The 25182-nt window shown below is 36.4% G+C and overlaps 1 protein-coding gene across 7 annotated transcripts in view; it reads left to right on the plus strand.

Moving 5' to 3' along the window:
* Pgant9 (polypeptide N-acetylgalactosaminyltransferase 9) overlaps positions 1-25182 on the plus strand; it is a 189519-nt gene that overhangs the window by 56038 nt on the left and 108299 nt on the right. Inside the window, exon 1 of one of the 7 annotated variants that reach the window (XM_083084592.1) lies at positions 4107-4511. The exons of 5 other annotated variants lie outside the window; for them this stretch is intronic. The gene's annotated coding sequence lies outside the window, so the exon portion shown is untranslated. Of the gene's footprint in view, positions 1-4106; positions 4512-14730; positions 14850-25182 lie in introns of those variants that run through there. One more of the 7 variants, XM_083084593.1, reaches the window with a different exon arrangement.

The raw sequence follows: 25182 nt of genomic DNA on the forward strand, positions 1-25182 counted from the left end.
TTAATTAACGTCAGTTAAATTCGAAGCATTCGAAAATATCGAAAAATACGCGCAAGATTTTTAATTAGATTTTAATAAGATATTTAATTTTACATCGGCTTTTTAGAATTTTTTAATGCAATAGAAAATAATTGAATATAATCAATAAAAAGAAATTTTATTACATCAAGAACATTCGTCGAAACTGACATCATTGTTCGTATAAATAAAAATCATATGATTAATACGAGAGATTGCAGATGTGTTTAAATCGTTGGTATGACATTTTCATTGAAATACAAACACTAAGATAAGATAAAGGTAAAAGGTAATATTTTTCAATCCAAAAAAAATCGTAATGTACTATATCAGCCAAGCTGTATCGAGTGAAATGTAAAGTGTCATAAGATGGAAGGAAGAAAACTGAAAGTGGATCCGATCGTAATTAAATAAACGTCCGCCAGAAAGATGAACCTATTCAAAGGTGCATTCGAAGTGATTCATAAAGAACCGAAGCGATGCCTCAGGGACTTGGGTGCTTTTTTAATCGCGTGTCTTTTTAATGATTTATTAATTACTCTTGCGCAGAAGCGGGCATTTGGAGTCTGTACACATCGCAGGGACAAATTACAAATTCGTCGAGTGTACGACTTGAAACGTGACGTCGGACTTCCTTCGCGCTTCACCGGAAGAAATTTGACAGAGAACGACTTCTTTTCCGTCGACGACGAAATATCTCGATTAAGGCGCACAGCTTTATGAACGTTGCGAACAAAAAAATTATATTATTTTCATTGGAAAAGGAAACGTCCGAAATTTGATAGGATATACATTTCAAAATATAATGTGTAAGATTATTTTTAATTTAAATATTTGAATATTTTGCGTTATATTTTTACATCTTTCATTGGAAAAATCTTTCTGGCGTAAAAGATAATAATAACAGTGATTCCTGAAAGTTGGCATACATTTAACTCGAGATACCAAGTCGAAAGACGCAGACACAGAGATTACACATTCATCTTGTGATTTACGGCATCATTAGCGAAAGGAAAATGGAAATCAATGTCGCAATTAATTGATGACTCAAACGCATCTTCAATGCTTTTATCGCGTATAACATCGTACATAGTATTTCTTCATCGAAGTATTAATACGGAAAATGCTCGCGGACTATTCGTGATGGAAAGTCTCTGAAAGGAATTTGCGACGATAGTTGCCTTCATGCCGGATATACAAGCGGAGTCTGTGAACGGATGGATCAAAATCGATACCCGGCAACAACGCATGTGTAATTTCGCTGCGGATATTCGACGAAAAGCGATAGCTATCTGACAGGATCGAAACTTTCAAACGCTGGCAGCAATCACTTGGGAAATCCCGCCACTGATTAGACCTACTCTATTCTAAACGAAACCGAGATCGGCCGACCGCTTGGACCGATCGATGGTCCACAAGCGCATCCTTAATTCTGATTAAACGTAATCTTTGTGAAGCCAAAGCTCGCAATTTCTCGGCGTTTCCCTTATTCTCGCAATCGAACGGCGGAAACTTATAGAATTCGCAGGATTAGTTTGCGAAATCGAACGGCACGCGATAATTCGGGATACCATCGATTGGATATCGCGATAAAATCTTGCTTTTCGTTTCTATTACTTTAGTTAGAAAAATTTTCGACTCCTTTACGCTGTCAAAGCGAATGTTACATGTACAATGGTGATCTTAAGATTATCGCAAAGTGAAACTTTTATAAATATCGCGTATAATAGTCTGTTCATATATAAGGGAAGAGAATAAAATTAAATTATTCTAGATATATTTTTTTTCCTAATTCAAGCTTGAGAAATTCAAGAATCTTATATTTATAAAAAAACGTTTGTAAATTTCAATTTGCTTCATTTGAGTGCATCTAAAAAATGCATTTGATACCGTCACTAGCTCTTTTTGCTCGTCGAAACGATCCCCTTTCGTCGCCACTTCGTTGCAATATTGTATCGGTAATCGAGCAAATTGCTTCCTTCCATACAGCTGGTTTTCGAATTACGGAGTCCATAAATAAAGCCGTACCTACGGGGAATTTGTTGGCAGGAATATCGGCTGGCTGCGACCGTGATCATAACTTATCAGTATCGCACGAGCAGAATTCAATCGCGAAATAAAACGCCGCATGAAAGGCGACCGCAGGTTGACATTACAATCAGCTTTGCGAATATAAAAGTATTTCTTCGAAAAAAATAAAATTGTCCCTATAAAATTTTTATTTAATTTTTTCTCTAACGAGCGATCCCGAATCTAATAGATTGGAAAACATTTCACAGGGATTAAAATCGAGCATTTCCAAATTTAAATTTCTCTTGTTAAAAATATTTATCTTTATAATACCTAATTATACAATAATAAAATTTAAAAAACTAAATTCTTTAATCTCATAAAATTACTTTAAAGCTTTTTATTATTTATAATTTTTGGATTTTAATTATCAAAATATAAATTATCAAAAATATTTTAAATATTTGTATGCAATTTTTTTTACTAAGTTTATACATATAAAAGAAAAATGAGCATTTGATATTTGCGTGCTTGGAAAATAAAAAACAGTAAAATTTCTAATAAGCAATTAAATTTCTAAATATACAATAGTGGTACAGAAAGATGTGTAATTTTCTGTATGTCACGTCGTTCATATTTGACGTTTACGTTTTGCCGTAGTCTAAAACGAATAACAGTCTTACATCATTACACGCTAATTATATACCTCGAAGATCTGTAATTTGCGGAGAGAAACAGTCGCTTTACGGCATGTATCGTTTAATCTCGCTTTTGATTCACAAACGCTAACTGCTCTTGCATTTATCCCATTCTGAATGCTTACTACTTGCTGTTGCTTTGGCAGCATACTAAAGTCGCATACACTTGCGTATGATTTTTGTGTTTAATTTAAATCTTTTTAATTAAAAAAAAACAGATGTTTTTATGATAAAGAAAAAAGAGACTTTAAACATATGCGAATTTGTAAGTGGTTTATAAAAATATATCGTCGCTAATATCTAATTTCTATAGATTAGATTAGATTGTCTGAATTGAGATAAATTTTTATATTAGCACAAAAAAGATATAATTCTTTGCAAATATTTATTAATTTGAATCAATCATAAAAAAACTTTGAATAATGTCGAAATTAATAATTTAAAAAAATATTAAGATTTAATATCTTTATTTTATCAGATAAACTGTTCGAGTATCCGTATCCGGAATAAAATTCCAAACTGTGATAATTGTAATTTAGTTTAATTCGCGAGAGTGTATGTGTATATGTATAATATTGCAACGATTTCTAATGGATAGTCCGTGATTCCGGCTACGCAAGTTTCACGTATACCATTTTCCTATTGGATTAAATCCAGGATTTATTAATCTCGGATTATACCTGTATTTGTGTAAACTACCTGCAAGTAATTATTATTTTTTAATTGTCACGTTTGTTTTCGAGGACGATTCTGATCACATAACGATCAAATGCGAGTACATACATAAATTGCTTATCTTTATTTATCGACAAATATCACGTGGCTATTGATAAATCGTGGCAACTGCGTTACACTGATGTCATACGAAGATAGAACTCTGTATGCGATCTCAAAGAGAACGACTTTCCTTTATATGGTAACCAGACGCGAAATGTAGTTTGCGATATATTCCGAGAGATTGGCTCGTACGGCTTCTCGAGAATTTGAGGCCGCGAAAACTCTCGAGATGCTCGATATTTTGTCGCCGAGACCGCGTTTTCTTTCGTCGTTTAGGAATAATTCAGCGGCGCCGACTTCGCCTCAACAGGTGGACGCGTCGCTATTCACGGCTTAATTTTAGAAAGTGTTAGAAAACGTTGAAAAATCGACAGCTGAAGAATCCCGAGCGTCTTCTGCGAGGTGATCGTTGGGCAACCGCTCGGCGGATAAGCCGAAGGTTCTGCTGCTGCTGCTTTCGCGTAAAGGCCATCGCGAGAGCTCCTTCTCTTCACGGTTCACCTTCTCCTACCTGGTTCACCTTCTCCTACTCCGCGGAATCCGCAGGTCGCAGGTGTACGAGCCGGCTATCGGCACCGCTTGGCCGTCGTGCCGCTTTCAGTCATCGCCTGGTCGTCGCCAGGTTCACCGCCTTTCTCGATTCCGATCCCACGCACACGTTAGATTATGGCGCGATAGAGGAAACTCTATTCGGTCCCGGTTTATCTTATCATATTTTAGCGACAATCAATGATTGCAACGCGCCTTTATAATAAGATCGCGGTGATATCTTAGAGAATTCGTACTCGAGTCTCGTCGGTATTTTTCCATTGATCGATTGCGAAAGAAAAAAATATCGTGTCCGAAAAAGTGCCAACGTGGTGCATTTCATTGATGGTGAAGTGATGTTCGAATGGCGTGATCTGTTTTGTTTGATATTAATTTAGTATTAATATGTACACGATATACGTGAACGGAAGTAAATATTCAAAGCATGCAACTTTAAATGCAACATTTATATAACCGTGGGTAAGTTTATTGTTATGTAATTGCATATGTTGTAGTCTTAGAAAAAGTTATTCCAGATTGAGAAAAAATTGAATATTTTTTCGTAATATTTTCGTTATGCATAAAACGTATAAGTGTTTTCTTATTATCATAAATGCAAGATGTATCGCGCATAAATTAATTATTGGATAAATTAATTATTTTTAGTCTGCCATTTTTAAAGCAAAGATTAATATAAATAAACAAGACATAATTGTATATCATGTATAAAACAGACATAGTAATATATATATATATATATCATATAATAATATATATATTTAAGAATAAAAAATTTATGCTAGATATATTACATAAATTGTAGTTTCGTTCGAAACTACTTTCACCGATATATATTATGCGTGATTACATTAATGCGTAATAAATCACTTATTATTTCTCATCGTGATTTTATTATATAATTTATATAATTAAATTTTATAATTGTGAATTTTTATATAATTCAATTTTATAATTTAATTTTATAATTCAATTTTATAATTTAAATCGCGATTTGATTTTCGCTCTATTGGTTATTATAGCGCATTTGCAAATTATCGTTTTATCGGTGATTAAGTGTAGATAAAACTCGAAGTGTGTCGCGAATCACACGATCAAAGCGACATGTTTTAAATCAATTTTAGTTGCCTCGAGCAGTGGTCAGCTTTTATCTAATAATCGAAAATAAACCAGAGGAAATGCTCTTGCGAGACGTAACCAATGCATGATTATCATAATTTTCGCGAAACTAAACTGTATTTTCCTTTAAATCAAATTGTTGGAATTAAATATTGAAATTTGCAGTTCGTCATTTAGGTTAGGTCACAAATAATATGCAAAAAATGAAACTGAGTTTAAATTTAGATACTAAAATAGAACTATTACGTTTTTCCGACATCAAGCATAACGATAAGAGACAATTTTCATTATCTCATATTTTGAAGCGCAAATTATGACTTCATATGTGTGTATGTATGTGTATGCAATCATTTTTAATAATTGTCATTTTCAATAGTACAGAAAAAGGCAAAGAAAAAAATAGAAAAGAATTATGTTTTAAAGCTGATTAAAAAGAATGGCATTTTCAATTAAATTAAAGACATAGCTCAGTTTCGAGAATATTAAACGATTGAATCAATTATTCTCAAAATATGAATATTTCTTTCGTTTTATGATATTTTATTATTTACAATTGTCATATTATAATTTTATATTCTTGCGAAGTAGAATATATGAATTATATTGCAAATAAAACTGTGTTGGCTTATGAATTAAATGTATTATCTGATTAAATTCCAATATCGAAGTAATTGCCGACAAAGTTGTCTACTCTCTCTCTTTCTCTCTTTCTCTTTGTCTTTCTCGCTCCAATATCTCATAAAGAAGTTGGCGAACAGTCTGGAAAATCAGCTCCGGTTGAGGAATCCAAGCGGTCTTTACGTGTCTGCTCTTCCTATCGCTACGCAGTTGCTTCCGGTAACGGCGCAACAAACCACGAAGAAATTGTGCGATACGAACTAACGAAATGCTAAAGAAAGGCAGAGGAAGAATATCTCTCAATAATAGAGAAAGAGAAAAAGAAAATACTCCAACAATCAATCTAGCGATGTCGATTATGTTACATCTTCTCATGATTACCTTACATCTTCTGATTGCACATGTAATAGCAACTAACACAATCAGCATTAGCCTCGATATGCTTTTATCTTTCCCCTTTTTATGTCCTACAATATTTATACCTTCCTATTCACATGCGAGATATATTAATTTAATCAATCAGATATGCTAATATAATTAAAAAAGATGTATTAATGGCTGGAACGTTAGCAGATATATCACATCTTATTTATTAAACGAAGATATCAATTTTGTCACACGTACTCTTCAGTCATACGTTCTCTTTTAAACACGTGTGCTATTCAAAATCAATTGTAAAAAAATAATAAAATATTAATTAATGAATGATCATTATTAGCTTCGGCAAAAATTTGCTTTAATTAATTTAAAGTTATAAATTCAAAAAGCATTATAATTTCCTACTTCAAAAATGTCTACCCTCTTTATTATTTTTTTAATATCGAATTAAAATAGACTCAGTGGTCATTCACTGGTACGAACGGTCATTCACGTATCCTTATCCCGTTGGTTATAGTCTTTACCGCTGTTCGGCAATCTGTGACGATCTGTAACGAATCTATTCGAATGGAATTTAAATTGAAGCACAGGCGCACGATAAACTCTGAGAGCAAACTATGCGCGCGGAGAGGAGATTCTTCCGTGCGCCTTTATTCGCACCATTCGTTAAAGTATGCGGTGAGTTATGCAGGCGCAGCGTATGTCGGCTGAGGCCAATCAGATCGATTGGCGTTACCGTGCGATGTATCGCGTTTCCGACCTTCGAATTGGGAGAGTATTGTTTCCTACAGTGGAGAGATAGCACGCGGATTTGTGTGTTAGCGGATACGCGTTTCGGCGACTGTATTCCGTGCCTGTTGCGAATCCACAGACCATCGCGGCGATAAATAAGCCGCTTACGCGGTAATCTAATCCCTATAGTCGTTTCCTCTCTCGCGTATAGCGGTGCGGAATGCGCGTATTAACCGTAGCCGGGAAAGAGAAAGGACGAACCGGGAGACGGAGATTGTCTTGGATAAGAGCTTCGGTGAGATGACGAAGACGTGAGACGACTGCTTGAAGGAGCAGCAGAGACGCCGCGTGTTGTTTGAGCCTCGAAATCAGATACACCGGATTTCACCGATCGTTATAACAAACATGTCGCGATGTTTTGATTGTCGCCGTAACTCGTTTGGGTGTCTCGCGGAAGGGATTTGCATTCAATCTTATTCGGCGCTTCTCGCTCCTCGAATAGCTCTGAGCGATATAGAGCAAAGTCGGGATAAGGAGATGCGACGTAGGAGAGAATCGGAGGTAGAGAAATACCTCCTGTATCGCTCCTTGCGATAGAGTCGATTAATGATGAATGATCTCTCGTCTGCCCTCGAATATCGCGGTTATTAATAGGACTATTTGCGATTCGCAAGTAAAATCCAGTCGTCTTTCTTCTTCGTTCTTATTCACCGCTGCACGACTGCACCGCGGACGAGTGCGGAATTTACATTGCTCTCCACGTCGTTGGAGAGCCGCGATACGTGACGTGCGTGAGTGTTGATTCGTCGTCTATCGAAATGTGCCGGCCGCGATCGCGTCCTGTTGACCGCTTCCCGTTACCCAATCTCTTAACCTTGCACTTCACCCACGACACTTCCTATTCTCTTCCACGATATCGGTTAGCAACGCAAAATCGCCCTTTTATTACGCTGTCGAATTAGGTCGAGATTTTACGAGACGATCTTTACATCGTGGCTGAAACTTTAAAAGGACATCCTGTCCTTTTTTCATCCCTGATGTCTGCTCGCTGCCGAGAACATTTCGTTTTCTCTTCATATATTATTTCTAAAATATCGGGAAAGCTAGTTAATGCTTGATTTCCTTCTTTTTCTCTCTTTCTAGTCTAGTTTGCTATTGATTATCCAAGGGATATCTAATTTTCTACCGCTTTATAAATCATAGCATTGTCTGCAAAGTAGGCAGAGAGCTAAAATTAATCAATCTAGGTGGAAACCAGAAATTTATCATGAGATCGATAGACTATATAAACGATACTAATAAATATTACAGGATTTTAACGGTTACGTTCATTTAGCTGATTAATTGATGTCTAAATTTTATAATTCTATTATTACATGGAATAGAATTTTATATTGCATCAATTTTTGAAGAGAGCTCGTATACTCTGATCTCCGAGTATATTCATTTATATTCCTTTCATTATATTAATCAATTATTTTCTCAGTTAAGTTAATAGAATTTTATTGAAAGCACTGTCAATCATATTACATAATATCCCGTTACTTTATGTCGCTTCGATAGTGTCTCTTTTTTTTTGTCGCATCGCTTTATATTGCATGCCGAGATGATTAAAGCGTGTCTATGTGTGCGAGAAAGAATAGATTCATGAATATCTCATTGGCACTTTCACATGCATTTTGTAACAGATTGCTCAAAATCTCTCCGCAATATCATCGATAAATTCTAAAAAGCTTAATAGGACCTTCTAATGCTCAAAATCGGACTTGTTAATGCGTCTCGTTAAAAGCTTCGCGGCTCGATCCATTCTAACAATGAATTTTTCATATCGTTATCGCGTTGTCATTATCGTTCTCTATGGTACTGTTATATGACGGAAGCGGTCGTGTTCATTATCACGATCAATTATTATCGTTTAATAAGTCATTACGCAAATTGAGTTTGTGTAAGCAGTTTGTGTAATAGGTTCGAGTAATAATCGCGACCGCGGTTTTAGTATACGACTTTAACAGTTGTTACTGTAATTTCATATTCAAAAGAGATTATATAATAACATTAACAACAACAAAAAAATATAATCTCCCGATTATTTAGTTACTATATAGATTCGCAAATTGAGAAATATTTGTTACGCGTTTCTATTTTTTATTTTCCCATTTTATTTCAATTTTATAATATTTATATTTTATTTTTAATTTTTACGGAAGAAAAAAAAACTTTTGACTCGATAGTTATTTTCCTAACTGTAATTATATTCTATTTATTGGCTATACTGATGAGTTTTGAATTATTTATAACACAATTGTCATATCGTTATATTACTTATTGATAGATCTGACTTTACACATATTAATAATATTTCACAAATCATAAATTGTAGCTGACGCCAATGAATTAGATGCAATTAATAATGAATTAATATGTAATTGTATGAATTCATATTCCCTTAAAAAATGATTATATATATGTTCGATGATTTTTTTCCAATGGGTTCCCGATATTATAATACATCTGCAAATATAATTCAAAGACGTAGCTATGATTCAATTATAATAATAAAACTCATCAACTCACAAAAATAACTCATCAAGATTATATTTGTTTAACATACAAAGCTATCAATTTCCATTAAAATCGGAGCTTGGACATTTTTTATTAAGAAATACACATTGACGTATCTGAAATTGCCGAGAGGATCTCGTTTCGATTAAACTGTAAATTTATTTCTCATCTCATTTATGTCAATGATCGAGCTTTCTCGTAGAGCTCACAATTATGTGCTTACCCACGCGATCGAACTATAAAATAATCCATCCTGACGATACTAGATAACGGACTTTTATCGCGCTTCCAGCTGCGCGCCGATCGATTTGGAACGGGAAAGTTCCGCTTCTTCGTACTGGCAAACGAGATCATTACGAGAGGTGCTTCGCGTAGATTACTCGATTCCTTAAGTAGATTTCTCAAATTAGGCGGTATAATTAGATGGAAGTTCCGTACACGCCTGCCAGTGTCTCTGCCACTGTACTTTTACTCTATTCATTCCCTTACAAAGCACTTTTTATTATTTTTATGCTTCAATTAGTCGCAATATCAATTGGTGTTCTTGAGTTTAAAAGTTCTTCTGCGGCCGCTAATACGATTCTTAACAGAATTGTGATCAAAATTATCCAAGATCAAGTGCCATATGTGTTTAGAGAAAGAGAATGAATAATTTATTTTGCGTAAATTAAAAGATAAAAAGGCGATATGACATATTGAATAGATGCAGCGTAAATCTCGCAGTCATTGTATTGTTGAAAAATTTATTTTTTCTAGTGCATATTTTATATAAATTCAGTATACACATATAATTTTACGTATACAGAGATCTTTTATTTAAAAAATATATTTTAATATATATGATAAACTTATACGCGATGTATTATATGATGTTACTACAATCTAAACTTTCCCGAGTCGTTTCTCGTAAGAGCATTTGAAATGCAAATTGGCCCGCACGGCGTTTACGTGACATAGAATATACATGACTCGCGATTAGTCGATAGGAGTAATTTCTCTCGCGATGCGTTGAAGAAAAAAAAAAGGGTTTTCTCAAACGACCGCGTATTATCGGAAAAATCTAAAATATACAGCAAAAGAAAATATTGGAATAGACAGCGGTAGCGGGACGCGTCCTGGATATAAATCTATCCACTCAATGTCACGAAGGAGGGAAGAAAAAGAGATGAAAAAAAACGCGGTAGGCTTTTTAGGTATCTGCCAAAAATTCCGGATTCGAGTGGAACTCTGAGGTAACGAAGTTCGATGCGTCAAAGGACTTTGCGATGCACATAGCCAAAGAATACAGCGTTGCAATCATCCTATTTCAACAAAACTGCAGCAACCAATAACGTTGTGGAAACGGAAATGAAATCATTGATAGCTAAATTCTAGTTTACTCTATTTTCTATCACGAACTTGGAAAACCACCGTGATAAGAGAAAAGTTGTCTAGAACAAAAATCTATAATCAGGGTAAAAAGTTCATTTTGAACCTATCCAATCCAAATTTCTAAAGCATCTTGTAAGAATATGTATTCTCTCTTAAATAAATTATGAATATAAATAAATAAAAGATAAATATATTTATCTTTTATTATTTATAAATAATTTATTTTTATTTTATTATTTATAAATAATGAATATAAAAGATAAATAAAATTGATAAATAAATTATGAATATAAATAAATAAAAGATAAATAAATAATGAATATAAATAAAGAAAAGATAACTAAATTATGAAAATAAAAGATAATTATAAGCAAAAAATTGGAGAGATATAATGAGCACTATGTAACTCGTTGACATCTCATTGACATTTCATGGATAGTTAATGCGCATATATGACATTGAATAATTTATTACTTCGCCATAATATATAAAATATGTGTACAGTTTCCTGCTTTTAAAAGATGCAAGAGAAACGCGAAAATAAACATCCGCGTATCCGGAGATTCTTTCGAAAGTTGCATAACTGTCGTCATATATACTTTTATCGATTGACATATTAGAAGTGAAAATGAGGGAAAGTTGGAATTGCTTGCATTCTTTCGTCTCGAGACTTTTGTTTACGCGAATAAATAGAAAGATTACTGACACACGAGACTAATTTAAACAATTTTGCTCGATCGAGAGATATTTTTGTAGACTCTACACCTACAGAAAAACTTAATTCCTTGACAATTTTCTTAATGAGAATAAGAATATATTTTACTCTTTATAGCGAATTTTTTAAATGTGAAATTGGAAAATGAATAAACTCTTTGTGTTTAAAAATTATTGGCAATGGCTGCAGATATTGATCTGGTTGCATGAAGCGAGAGTGCGCTTTATTATATATTTTTTTTCGGCGCAGCGAGCGAATAAAAGGGGACGCTTTGTTATTTGTTCTTATGAAAGAGGACGGGGCGGGCAAACATTATTTAAATTGGGCAATCTCTCGGGACGATTACGTCTGCGGTTTCGCTAATTGCATGGCCGTTGCACTGTCATAAGATGAAACGTGTCGTGGCGTCGAACAAAAAACTCTGGTACGCGCGATTACAGTTTGCGAAAAGCTCGAAATTTCCGCGCGAAATGTTGCCATTAATAAAGCGGTGATGTTTGCCCGGCATCACGGTGATTATGAGATAATAAGGATAATTAGATGAAATTCATCGTAAAAATACCGTGAATCTACAAGGCTTGTTCGAGGAGAAATGTCATTTGACATTTAAATATGACCAGGCGCCTCGAGAACACGCGTCCATGATAATTTCTCTTCGCTTGCACAATCAATCATGACCGCTTTATAGAATCCTGGTTTATCTTTCTCGTCTCTCTTGTGATTGTATTGAAATATCAACTGATCTCGCACGCATATGTTATTTTATAACGATAATGATCCTCTATTCGCCAATTGTGTAATGCTTCTTCAACGAAATTCATTTATTGTTGCATTTAATATTGCATACACACAGTTTTGCAAATGTGATACATGAGAAAGATTTTACATCCGTGTTACATAATTGATTACAAATCAAAATCGCGTTTAGGAAAAAAAATATATATAAATAATTACATTTAAAAGTTTTATAATATTTGGCGAATATAATAAAAATTATTAATTAGTCTACGTTTTATAACAATTTTAATATCGTGCGTGGATGCCATCGAGTATTCTCGTCAATTAATAATGCATTACGTAATGTTTGATTCGTATATATTTGCAATTCCCTTATGAAATCAATAACTTTGTTATATATACATACGTAATTGAATTACGCATTTCGTATTAATATATGTATTGCTTTTCTATATGAATGTCATCAATACAAGATTGATTGTAATATTAATTTTATTTTATCGAATTTTTGAAAAACACAAAATTCCTTCAACTATATTGCAAGTAACAATCTGTGCGAATAATTAAATTATTATATATATAATAATTTAATTATTATATATTAAATTATTATATATATAATAATTTAATTATCGCAATCTGATGAGAGAAGAGTGACATCTGATTTAATACCGACATGATATGAACAGATAAGCGATTTGTATTAAGGATAATAACTATTGTATGAATTATATAACTCGTACAATAGGAAATATATAATAATAATTATTATGTTTGATATTATTTATTATTACAATTATAATATTATTTATTATACAATAAGTAATTATTATCCTTAATATTATTTAATATTATTTAGTATTATTATATTATATAATATTATTATCTTTAAAATACAAATATCTGTTTATATCGGTATTAAATTAGATGTCACTCTTCTCTCGTCATCAGATTGCAATAATTAAATTATTATTATATATATAATGCAATCTGAACGCGAAAAATGATAAATATATTAAATTTAATTCAACGCGAGCGTCGAAATCGCATTGTTGACCGTTGTGATAGCTACTACCTACGATCATCTCTCTTCGTAATACCTCGCGGATCGATGGATTAAGTACACCCGGTTAAAGTCGTCGTCGGAGTACTAGTTCGCTATTTGCGGTAACGCAAACGTTTGCTCTGACGACGCGATAACATCGAAGATAACGAGCTCGATCGTAGTTAATACCCGACGGAAGCCTGTACGTGACTTCGTGACCAATGCCGCTTAATTTCACGAGGATCTATCGCCGTCACGTATAACTATTCGCCTATCGGTATTGGATCGCAAACGAAGAAATATTCGATATATATATCGATTATATTGGCGCGAAACTTAACAAATATTTGTCCGCGCCACATCACGTGTACATTGTCGATTTAATGTTACGCGATTGCGCATTCCCGCGTTTTCGATTAGTACGAGGCGACATTTCGTGAAGGACGAAATTTTTTTACGAACATTATCGTTATTTTTTTTTTTTTCGTCGGTCGTAGATTCGCGGGTTCAGCTTCCTGGCCGATAAATTTTTCATCGCCGTTAGATTGTCGGGGGGAAAAAGCGACGCTAATTTCCGCGGGCGCGGACAATCCGAGGCGGTTTGTCGACTTCGACGGATTTGCGAAAGCTCGCGCGTCTCGTTTTCATAAAACTTGGCGGTCTCATAATATGCTAATGCACGAACTAATAAAAATTCAGTAGTACGACGAAAGTACCGCGAAATTTTATGCGGCGATTCCGGATGGCGGTAGCTTTTCGGGAATGCGCGACGCGTCTTGTGGGGATGGCGGTTGCTTAAAGGCTGCTTTTGCATAAGTGGGCGAGAAGAGGACGGATAGACGGGGATGTCAGGTTTTTATGTTAATCCTCGCGGGGAGCATTTTTGTTTGGCGCGAGGTAATGGAATGGAACAAAAGTCGCGGAAAATTTAAGACGCCTCCTTATTTTCTCTCATTCCCGCCGCTGCTTTCCCACTTTTCGCCACTCGTTGACCTTTAAAGCCGTGATGAAATTCTAGTGGCGTAAATGGTACAGAGTCGAGTTTGTTTGTTCGCGGATGATCGTCCCGCATAACGCGGATTACGTAAAGCTGCCGAAATATTTCGCGTTTTTTTTCGAATAAATGAAGGTAAACATTTAAATTCCTCGATAATTGCTATCCCGTGCTCGTGCGATAAATTTAGCTACGCTATCGTTTCACGTCAGCTTCGGTCCTCTCCGAGAGCGAATTACACAATGCTCTTTTGCAACGAGGAGAAACCACGCGTTGACGCATCCTCGAAAGCCCGCAACATTCCACGTGACACTTGGTTCGAATGTTGCTCGAATATTCGTGAGAATTATTGCAGAATGCGATGGCTCGGATCTTGAACTATGTGTGTCGCGATGATGACGAGGGGAGGGAGGAGGGAGAGGATGCGAGAAAGGATGCGAGAGGTCAGTTACGGAGGGGAGAAGAAGCCTTCTTCGTCGTCATTGGGAAAGTATGCCGTCGAAAGGTCAGCATTTACTCTCTACAGAGGTAAGAATTATCACCGCTTCCTCCTTCCTCCTCGCTTCTTCTCGCTGAATCCACGGTATCTCGATTCGCAATTATTACATTTATAGTAATAAGGAAAATTAGAAATATTTTGCAGCACAATATAATAATTTTATTAACCGCGATGATTGCACAAATTACTCATTGAAGTGAATTCGATATCGATATATAAATATAATCTCTCTAAAACAAAAAGAAAAAACACGAATGTTTGTATAAAAATGTATTCAAATTTGCATATGTAACAGTTAAAAAATTAAAAGATAAAAAAAACATTTAAAATAAATACTGTTAAATTAATTGCTCAAGAATATATATATCAACGCAACTAGTTAAATTGTTGATTGGAATACTATCAATTTATATTAAACGACGAATGTCAAGAATTTATCGATCGAATTTATTATTTGAACGACATTATTACTAAAGAAGGAAAGAGCCAAGACTAAAGAATCAAATAAGAGGAGAAATTTTATATATATATATACTATTGTTTCTCATACATCTTGAAGCAAAACGATTTCATGCTCCTTCTAATGCGACTAAGGCATCTTCATTTCGTTCCCTTCCTCCCGTTTCCTTCTCCTCTGCATTTTCGGAAGATTTGAATTTTAGCGGGACGCAAACGATTTCCCTTGCCAGCAATAAAATAGCTCCCTTCGCTTTCAAGATGTCGACTCGCGCATGATGGAGTCTGCGGATTATTTACTTCAGCCGCAGAGACACAAAAGCTTACACCGACGAGAAAGTAAATCCCTTCCTCTCTTACTCCTTTTTTGCCCGATAGCCTGAAGAGGAGAGATGCATTTTGCTTTATTTCCTTCCAGCATTGCGCCGAGCGCTTTATGCTCGCGATCTTCAGAATCTCAATGCACCGTTTTACCCGCGGGCTAATATCTCTCGTCGAATTATTCTAATGGAATATTGCGATCACGGCGTAATTTCGCATTTACATGTAAAAATGTATAAACATTTCAGAAGCACGTCAACCGAAATGGAGTCAAATTGCAAAAACATCCCGTTCGATCTCAGCGTTTCAATCTCGTCTTATTTTCAAGCCCTTATTTTAATTCAGTTTTCAAATTACATTTTCCTGCGGAAACGGGGAAATTACCGACGAGCGAATTTAACGGTCGGAGTAATACACTCGAATTGAAACCGCTCGACAAAATATTAAATTTCTATTTCATCCCGCATTAAAGTTATTCTTCCGCGAAATCAAACCCTACTTGGTATCGACATTCTTTTATAAATGTTCGTACGTCGTCGACACACGGACGGAATTACTTGGAATATCGCGAGCCCATTCGCGGATTCTTGGCCGATTGCCAGGGTCGATCGTGCTCGAGTGGATTTACACCGGAAGCGGTGGAGGTCCTTAACGGGACTCTTCCCTCTAATCCCGCATCGTCGAGAGAAGACTCGGTAAAGTGCTTACTATCGGTTTCCAATGTGAAACCACGAAATTTATCTTTCAATATCAGATGATAATTCGTCAGCTATCTTACACAATCAAAACATTCTCCATCTTTACATTCCTTTTTTTTAATATTTTTTTTATACCTTGCCCATTTTACGTACAATTATACGTTGCGTGCACGTTTTTTTTTTTTTGCCACTGATGACGATCTCAGGAAAGCAGTCATTATGTAAAAAACCGCTCGATATCCGGGATGACAAACTCTTATTACGGCACGCAGGATCGCGCAATTATCCTCGCGGTTAACGACTCATCGCGGCACATCTAGATCTCGCAATCGTCCAAGTCGCTTAACTTAATTTCTCGCTCGGTCGCCGCAGACGGCAAAATTAGACTAATCGTCCCTGCAATTTGTCGCTCTGTCGCGTGCGATTGGCCAATCCATCGTCTCCGCGAGTCACGGATTTTCGTGATTTTCCGTAGCAGCTCTCTGGAGCGGCTCTCTGGCCGCAGCTGCCTTTTACTCATGGCAGTCGTAACAACAACCGCGAAACCGCAATGGACCGCAGATTTATTCGTGTACGCGGCATAATCCGACGCGAGGCGTGCGCACGATTATAATTTCAGTTTACGCGCCTTATATCCGCGAACCGTTTGCTCTCGCGCTTTAATGACTGAAGCGGGAAATGCGCGTAATAAGGTAGGTATTACCTGTCGATATCGCCTGGCGTTGCATTATGCCATAGAATTCCATTTAATCCAGCTCGGGATTATGATTTCACACGTTGCATTTATCTTTAACCATTGTTCGCTCTCTTGGATACAAAACCGAGAAAACAGCTGTGTTTCCGTGATAAGGTTTCGCGCGGTCTCTTCTAAGATATATGAGCGCGTTGCGTTATTAATTTAATTTAATTTAATTTTAATTTAATTCAAAAAATCCACAAATTATGGAAAATTTATATTGTGTAAAAAGACACACGCTCTACGTGTATTTTATCATTCTAATTATTAAATAAGAGAACGCTTGTATCTTCTCGGCTAATTTCGTTCGAAATAATATTCGACACGCGAACATCTGTCTTGGAGAAAAAGAGGTACTTATGTGCAGATGTATATAAAGATAATCCTTGCCGTTTTACGTCCTTTCGTTCGTGTCTAGGATACTCTCGGCGGAATTTATCGTCCGGTCTCTTCTTCGCTTTATCACCTTCCCTCGCACTAGTAACTTTTCGAAGATAAAAGCAAAGTTTCGCGAGTTTCTCGAGTTTCTGTTCACTGTCCTTGTTTCCTACGCACACGCATAAATCTGCGATCTACATCATTGCGGTCCCGCAAAATTTATTCCGCTCTGAAAAATGTTCGCGGAGAAGAAGAGGAGCATTTCCGTGGCCAGGGGCAATTTCTTTCTCATCGCGACAGGCGCAATCAGTACTTTTACAAAAATGTTGGATTACATGTAAGAACGTATCTTGCGGTACATGTTAAACATAATACAATCTCGCTTCTCTTTTTCACTCTTTAATAAGAGTTTTACGCGAATCATAAATAATCTAGACTTCCGTTCTCACGATTGATTCGCTGAATCAGATAACAATCTTCAAAACGCGTCGCTTCCGACTTTTTTTCTCTCTATTTTTTTTCATTAGAACAACGAATTTAGGATCGATTGTATCGATCAGATGATCGTTGAGTCGCGGAGGAAATCTCATGGGCGGAAATTACATCGACGGAGATGGAGGAGAAAAAGTGCGGAAATTGCGACAAACAAGACGGCGTCTTGTTTTACATCTCTCCTCCAGCGCATGCACATCCAAGTGATGAACAACCTCTGCGTAACTCCTGCGCCACCCCTTTCTTCTCGCCTTCCGCGCCACCGTCGTAATATCCCCATAATTCATACGGGGGGCAAAGGGGGATGAAAAAGTAAAGAGATTACGTTGTCCGGCGGCAGCGCGTAGCAGCTTTCTTCCTGTGCCTCGATGCAGTCGTAGATGCATCCGCAGCCAATTACAGTCTCAGATGTACTATCTCGATGAGCGATGTAAAATACCGTCCTGTCATCGTTAAAAATTACGAGAGACGCTAACTTTTCTTCTCATTTTCTTTTTATCGTAACTTGATCCTTGCAAATTAGATTTCCGCGTCTTGTGTTTGATGTAAATATTTTAGTAAAACTTGAAAAAAATTGCACGATACAAACATATAACGTATATCATGTAAACTAATCATATAGGAGGAAAATAGAAATATGATGTAGAAATTTATGGATTGTAATAGACTATTTTTTAGAGTCATCGAATTTCTCTTCTAATGAACAATTTCCGAACATACTATATTACTACATTAGCTTATCGTCAATCGTATAAAAGCTACATTTGTAGGAAACGATAATGACCCTTGATCGTTGCATCATGATTTCAAAAGCGATTGTTTCCGGTTTCTTTGAGCATCAGCGAGACAATGCAATTAACTCTTCTTTTGTACAATGTAATATCTAGAATCTGTAAATTATTCGAGTGATCGGTATTCTGTAGATTACATCCGCCTTTTCAATTTAAACACTGTGATTACAGCATTGCGCAAAGAAGCTGTGAAGCGGAACGCTGCGTTTAAATTCGCATTTACTTTTTTCTCCAATGTATGTTTCTCTTCGGCATTGAAACTAATGACCAATAACTAATAACGATTTTAAAAAACAATTATTGAATTGCTATCTCGCGATACTTTCAGTACATTCCTGGTATAATCGATAGAAAAAAGATTTATTATAATCATCTGCATCGTGTCGTATCAAAACAAAAATCAAATATTTATCATTCTAAAAATTACTACAAGAGTGCAATCTTGTACGCGCGCTCGCGGACAGAGATGAATAATATTTCCATATCAGTCTTTCAGACCGAAACTGTCGCTTAATTGTTATATATCTGACTTTTGCATATCGTAATATTGTGCTGTGGTAATTTGACGTTGATTAAGACAAAGTATCGAGGCGAATGTCTCGAATTTCCTCGGCGCCTCTTCCGATGACAAAGCTAGTTTCGTGCATCAAAGGGTGCATTAACTCGTAGTACTGTAGATCAGGGAATGAGATGCACCCTGAGCGTCCCTGATTTTCATTTCGCGTGTTCGCCAGCTGTCGAGTTCCACGAAGGTCCTTTACCTCGCCCTGCGCAATCTTTAAGCGTGACGTGGTTAATTGCTGATGCGATAAAAGCAGACAATGTCTGTTTATTAATCTGTTTTTCCGCAAATAAACTCTTATTTTGTTCTCTTAAGTCATACATATCAGAGATTGATCAGCAAGAAAGAAACAACGAACAAATTGAGAAGTTTATTTTATAAGAATGACATGCACAGGCTATATAAATTTATTAAAAAATAAAATTAAACATTATCATACCATTAAATATTATTCTCATGTGTGTGTTTACATTTGTCGGGGTAAATGCAAAACACTAGAGACTACAAAATACCATAGATGCATAATGTCATAATATTCCCAGTTAACGAATTACCTTTTTAGCCTACTACAAAATGCCGGCACAGCTCGAAAAAAGTATCACTATCAAGAGACGCAACACGATAAGCGGGCTTGCTCATTAAATCATACAAAGAGCGTTGACAAAGCCGTGGCAAGAGAACAGGTAGGTCCTCAAAGACGAGCGTTCCCTCTTTGCAACGTTAACCGCATCATGTTACCAAATGCGCGACAGGATCCTGCAGCATAGAAAACACTACTGGATAATTTCGCATTCGCTATTCAATTTTTTATCTCTCTCTCTCTTTTCTTCCCTCCTCTTCCCGAAAGCTTTATAAGCGCGCATTATATGTATATTGCAGTACCCCCTTTCAACCTGAAGCCATAAATGCTCGCTCATAAAAATTATGCTTTATAAATGTTGGGCTTTAAAAATATGTCTCTTAAAACGGGGCTTTCCTATTGCATCAGTGCTTATCAATTAATATTTCACGCAATTATGATGCTCCGTAAACAATGTGTGACAGTTTGCGTTGTTTTATGAGAAATATATATTTTTTCATTACAACATAATTAATTATAACGTAATTAATTATAAATTTTAATTCTAGAATGCATTAATAACATGAATAAAACATGCGTACATTTTATATGTAGATATTCGGTTCTATAGATAGTTATTTATTTTGGTTAATATTCAAGAGTACATTTCGTCAGACGCAAAAAAAAACGTTGCATCAGACAGAGGGAAATAAAGTCTTCTGCGAGGCATCTCGGCATTTTTATGTATGGCAGAAATATCTCTCGGAATGCTCGTTTCTCGTCCGTAAAAAATGGCATCGTTCTCGGTCACAGGCGATCCGCTCTCGGAAGCAACGTCTTAATTAACTCGCTTCATTGGCGAATTCTACGGATCCTCTTCTTTCCCTCAACCGTGTTCGTGTACCATGGTGCCTTATAAATCCCACTTATATCCTAGACATTCTTCACGGCCGCTTTTCCGCGACCGGGAGATTTTGCGCCCGTGGATTCGTCCAGCTTTCCTCTCGGTCGTTAAATCCATTAGCCGTCGCTGTCGGCGGAATGAAAAAGAGGTGGCGGGATCATGCTAGATAGTGGTAAAATCGGGAGAATCACACACGTGCATCACGTACCAAGCCAAGGAAGAAACTTCGTTATGAGAGAACTTGCGACGCGAATCTCGGGTCAGAGGTTTTTCCATTTGGAAAGTCCGTGGGACTTTACCCTCGTTCTCTCCATTATTTCCTCTGTCGCTTTTATTTGTCCCTTTGCACCTTCTTCTCATCCTTTTGTAAAAGACTTTTCAACTGCGCGAATCTTGTCTCGATGAAATTTGCATTGATCGGCTCTCTGATCATCGAAATGGCATTTTAGGTGTAGAAGTGGTCAGGCGAGTTTGGGCGAGGAAACTTGCGAAGAAAATAAGATTGAGAAGTTGCTCGTTTAATCTTTCACTGGGTATTTCCGATCTATAGACGTTCCTAGTATCATTTGCCACTTTTTTGCGAGGCAGAGTAAGTGACTCTTTTGTCATTTTATAACGAAAAGTCTACATATTTTTTCTTCATTTGTTAACAGAGACTTTTTTGCGTTTGCGTTATTTATGACATATTCAGCGTCCAATCATAATGTTGATTGTTCGGATAAAGTTGCATGCAAACGATCATTTTAATTTAGTCGAAACGGTTATACAAGTAGCGAACTTGTGTAGTTAACGAATTTTGGAAAATGATACTTGAATGGACAAGTTCCCCGTCCGCGAAACATACACTCTCATTATATAAAGTAAGTTATCGAAATTTTATGTATAATGGTTCGTTATTACTGGACCCTGGAGCGTAGTTATGAAAAACCGACAATGTTCCCGGTTTTCTCATTTCAAAGCGTCATAGTAAATGCACGAGAGATGAATTAACGAATATATAAATCACGCATAAATAAAAGAAACAAATCAAGCGTTCATACAAAATGCGTTGGAAATTATATCGCTCCGAGGAATTAAAAATTAATTAAAATTACATTTATATTTTACTTGTATATTTTTAACATTATTATTTATTAATGTTAAATTATATTTTTTAATATTACATAATAAAATACATCGCGGAAAGCACGTTGAAAGACACGCACAAATTGCATTTAATTTATTATTTTTCATTACTTCTTTCTTCGTTTCATTTTGCGTGACGCTGAAAATTTTCCTCTCAGGATGCACTTACGCGAATTCTCAGCTGTTAGATGCGCTATTTCTCTTGTGAGCCAGACAGGAGATCAGTTCTAAGGAAACAGTTAGAGATGAGCGACAATATCCTTGAAAATTGCTGCAAGTATGTGTAAGGAGTCCGCTTCGTGTAAATAAGTGGAGAGATGAGTATCAATTTGCTGTTATTAAATTTTGCAAGAGAGCCAAGAAATTCCTTATTTACTGCGTTACATCTTTCAACTCATTATCATGAACGCGTTTTGAGTTTGTGATTTATATAGGTGCGATATCAACTTAATTTCAACTGAGGAGAAGAAGGAATATAAAACTTTTATATCTATATCACTATTTTATATAAATTTTTATGAAACTTTTATAAATGCGAGAATATAATTTTATCGCTATTATGAAAATTATTCCCGAGAGAGACAGCACGCGTTTCAGAAAAATAAAATAAATAGTTATTAACAAAATAAATAACGATAAAATAAAATATTACTTTAATTAATTAAATCATGTATTTTTCTTCTCACTAGATTTTTACTGGCCCCCAAAATTACAATGCTTTAAATGTTAATAAATCTCGCGCGCTGTTGTTTCACAAGTCTTAGAACCCAGTACCTTGGTACTTTTTAACGGCAGTTTCGCTCGTTATACTCTTTTCAAACTAACCGATGTCTTGGAACACCATTGTGCACCTTTCGTGTAAGTGTTTATAATGACCGCGGTTAAGATTGTTCGAGGTTTTTTCCAGACCAAGCATTCAGACTCGGTTGGCGTCCCTTTCCTCAAGGACGGTTGGCAGGAGGTTAATTTCGTTTGACAAAGTGGCGGGACAGGTTGTAGATTGCATCGTTTGTGTCGCGGGAGCGTCGATTGCGTGAAGGGTGCGAATTCTCGGCGCGTTTGAGAAGAAAATAGGCAAGTGTTGCGCCCGTGAGAAAAACAGTGATAAACGAAATCGCAGCGAACGATAGATGCTATTTGCTGGAAATTCTCGCACTTGCTCCGGATCCAATTCTACTATGTTTTATAAGCAAATGTCCCCTATTGCGAGTCCGTTTGCTCGGAAACGCGTAAGGCGAACCATTTCACTTTACACAGTTTACGATCCATTCCATTCTCTTGTAATCCACTTACGGAAATTGACTTGGTGTAATCTCGTCGTAATCCAAAAAAAAGAAATTTTATTCCGATTCGCCTCTCAAAATCAGGATCTATTTACAACAGTGAACTAAAATATTTAAAGACCCGAGGCGCGCAATTTGATTTCGAGGCCTCTTTCGAGATGCAATCAAAAATTTTTAATCTATTGTAAAATACTCTAGAGAGAGTATTGAATATTATTATATTTAATAATTAATAATAATTAATAAATTATTATATTAAATATAATATTAATTAAATATAATTTTAATTTACAATAGAATAATTATTATTTCTAATAATTAACCCCAAACGTTTAAAAAGTAAGATACTTCACTTTGTTTTACCTTGATGATTGTTTCTCTCGTCCCGCGAGAGAATCCTCTCTAATGAACACTCCTGCAGCGCGGACCCGCATAATCGTGGCCATTGATCGTGACCGACGTGCTCCAGCAACGGCACCGCAGAAAGGATCATGTCCTTGGCATAAGGGCGTGCCATGAAAAACGACATTCCTGTCACAAGCCCGTTTACCTTAATCGATGGAGTTAGCGACGTGTTACCGGTAACGTGCGTACAAAAGCGGCCTTTCCGGTATGCGACGGTGATGAAATCACCCCAATGAAATCCCCAAACGAAAAGAGAAAGAGAGAAAGAGAGATGGAAAGCGGAGGGAAAAAAAAGTGTCAAGCGGAAAGGAAGCGATAAAATGGGACGTACGAGAAAAAGGCAGCGGGATTGGCGGATATAGGCCTTTATAACGGCACGGGAAATATAGAGCGGAAATAGCGCTCCCGGGAAAAGTTTCATGGAGGCGGCATTTCTCACGGAGCACAATACCAATGAATTTACACTGTCGCGCGAAAAAGGCGGAGCGAAGACGTTTCATTCGTTAGTTTTGACTCGTGGCGTTTACTCAACGTCCGCCCGGCTCCTTTGTATCCTGAAGGATCCGGAAGCATCCTTTATCCTTGGACAACGCGAGCAGCTTCTCTTTTCCTCGGGGAAAGAGCTGTGCATAGTTTTTCAGTTGGTTCGATTTATTTTAACGAGAAACCGATGCGCGCACACACGTGCAGCAAGAAAACAGACACACATACACGCGCGAACGGGTATTGTATAGTTAAATTGATTCCTCGAGTGAAAAATATGGGCGCGAAAAATAAAATATAAAAGCTCCCCGACAAACGCATTTCCTTGGTCCTTCTAACCGATCATATTTTTAATGTTACGTTTACGTTTTAAAATATATAATGCACGCCTCTTTACTTCCTTTAATAATAAACGTTACATACAACGGAATAAAGTGTCTCTAACACGCGTGATATTATTGTTAATGAATAAAACAGACTGTACATTACGTAATAATTTCTTTTCAAATATTAATATATAAAATTTAACATTCTAATCGCTCATGCATATAATTGATATCCATTTGTCGGATTACAATATTGTTCGATTAGCGCGAGCTGCAACCACTCATCCCCGACTCTCCGAGCCATAAACTGTCGGCAGTTGACAATTGCAGCAAAACGCGTCAAATATAACACCCCGACTTTTCCGATTACGTCCTGTTGCTGTCGAACACAAAACTGTCCGGCAGGAAAATATTTTCTCTGTACACATTCACATGCGGGTATGTGCAGGTATATGTGTGTGTGTGTCCAGCGCGATGAACGCGAACGATCTTTGTCGTCTCGGAGGCGCGTAAAAACATTTCTCTTCTCGATCTGCCGGCGGGCATGTTGTACGAAAGAGCTCGAAGCTGTGGAGGTTACCGTTACAAAACGTTGAAGCTATTAAGCCATCAGCGGCGGGATTTTATCCTCGTTTCTACGACCGCGACCGCGACGAAGACGACGGCATTACCGTTCTTTCTGCTGTCGTTGACGTTCTGCTTAGACTGTAACTACTGCGCTTTGGCTCTCTCGTTTCTCTGATACTGTCACAAATGATTTACGACATCGTCCTTAGCTATCGGAGCCGCTATCAACAGGTACGCGAAAATGGGACGAAATCAGCTGATTGATTTTGATAATAT

This window comes from Camponotus vicinus, unplaced genomic scaffold (assembly GCF_025532165.1).
Source record: "Camponotus vicinus isolate PSW18456_S1 unplaced genomic scaffold, iyCamVici1.0 SCAF_12, whole genome shotgun sequence".
Taxonomy (NCBI): Eukaryota; Metazoa; Arthropoda; class Insecta; order Hymenoptera; family Formicidae; genus Camponotus; species Camponotus vicinus.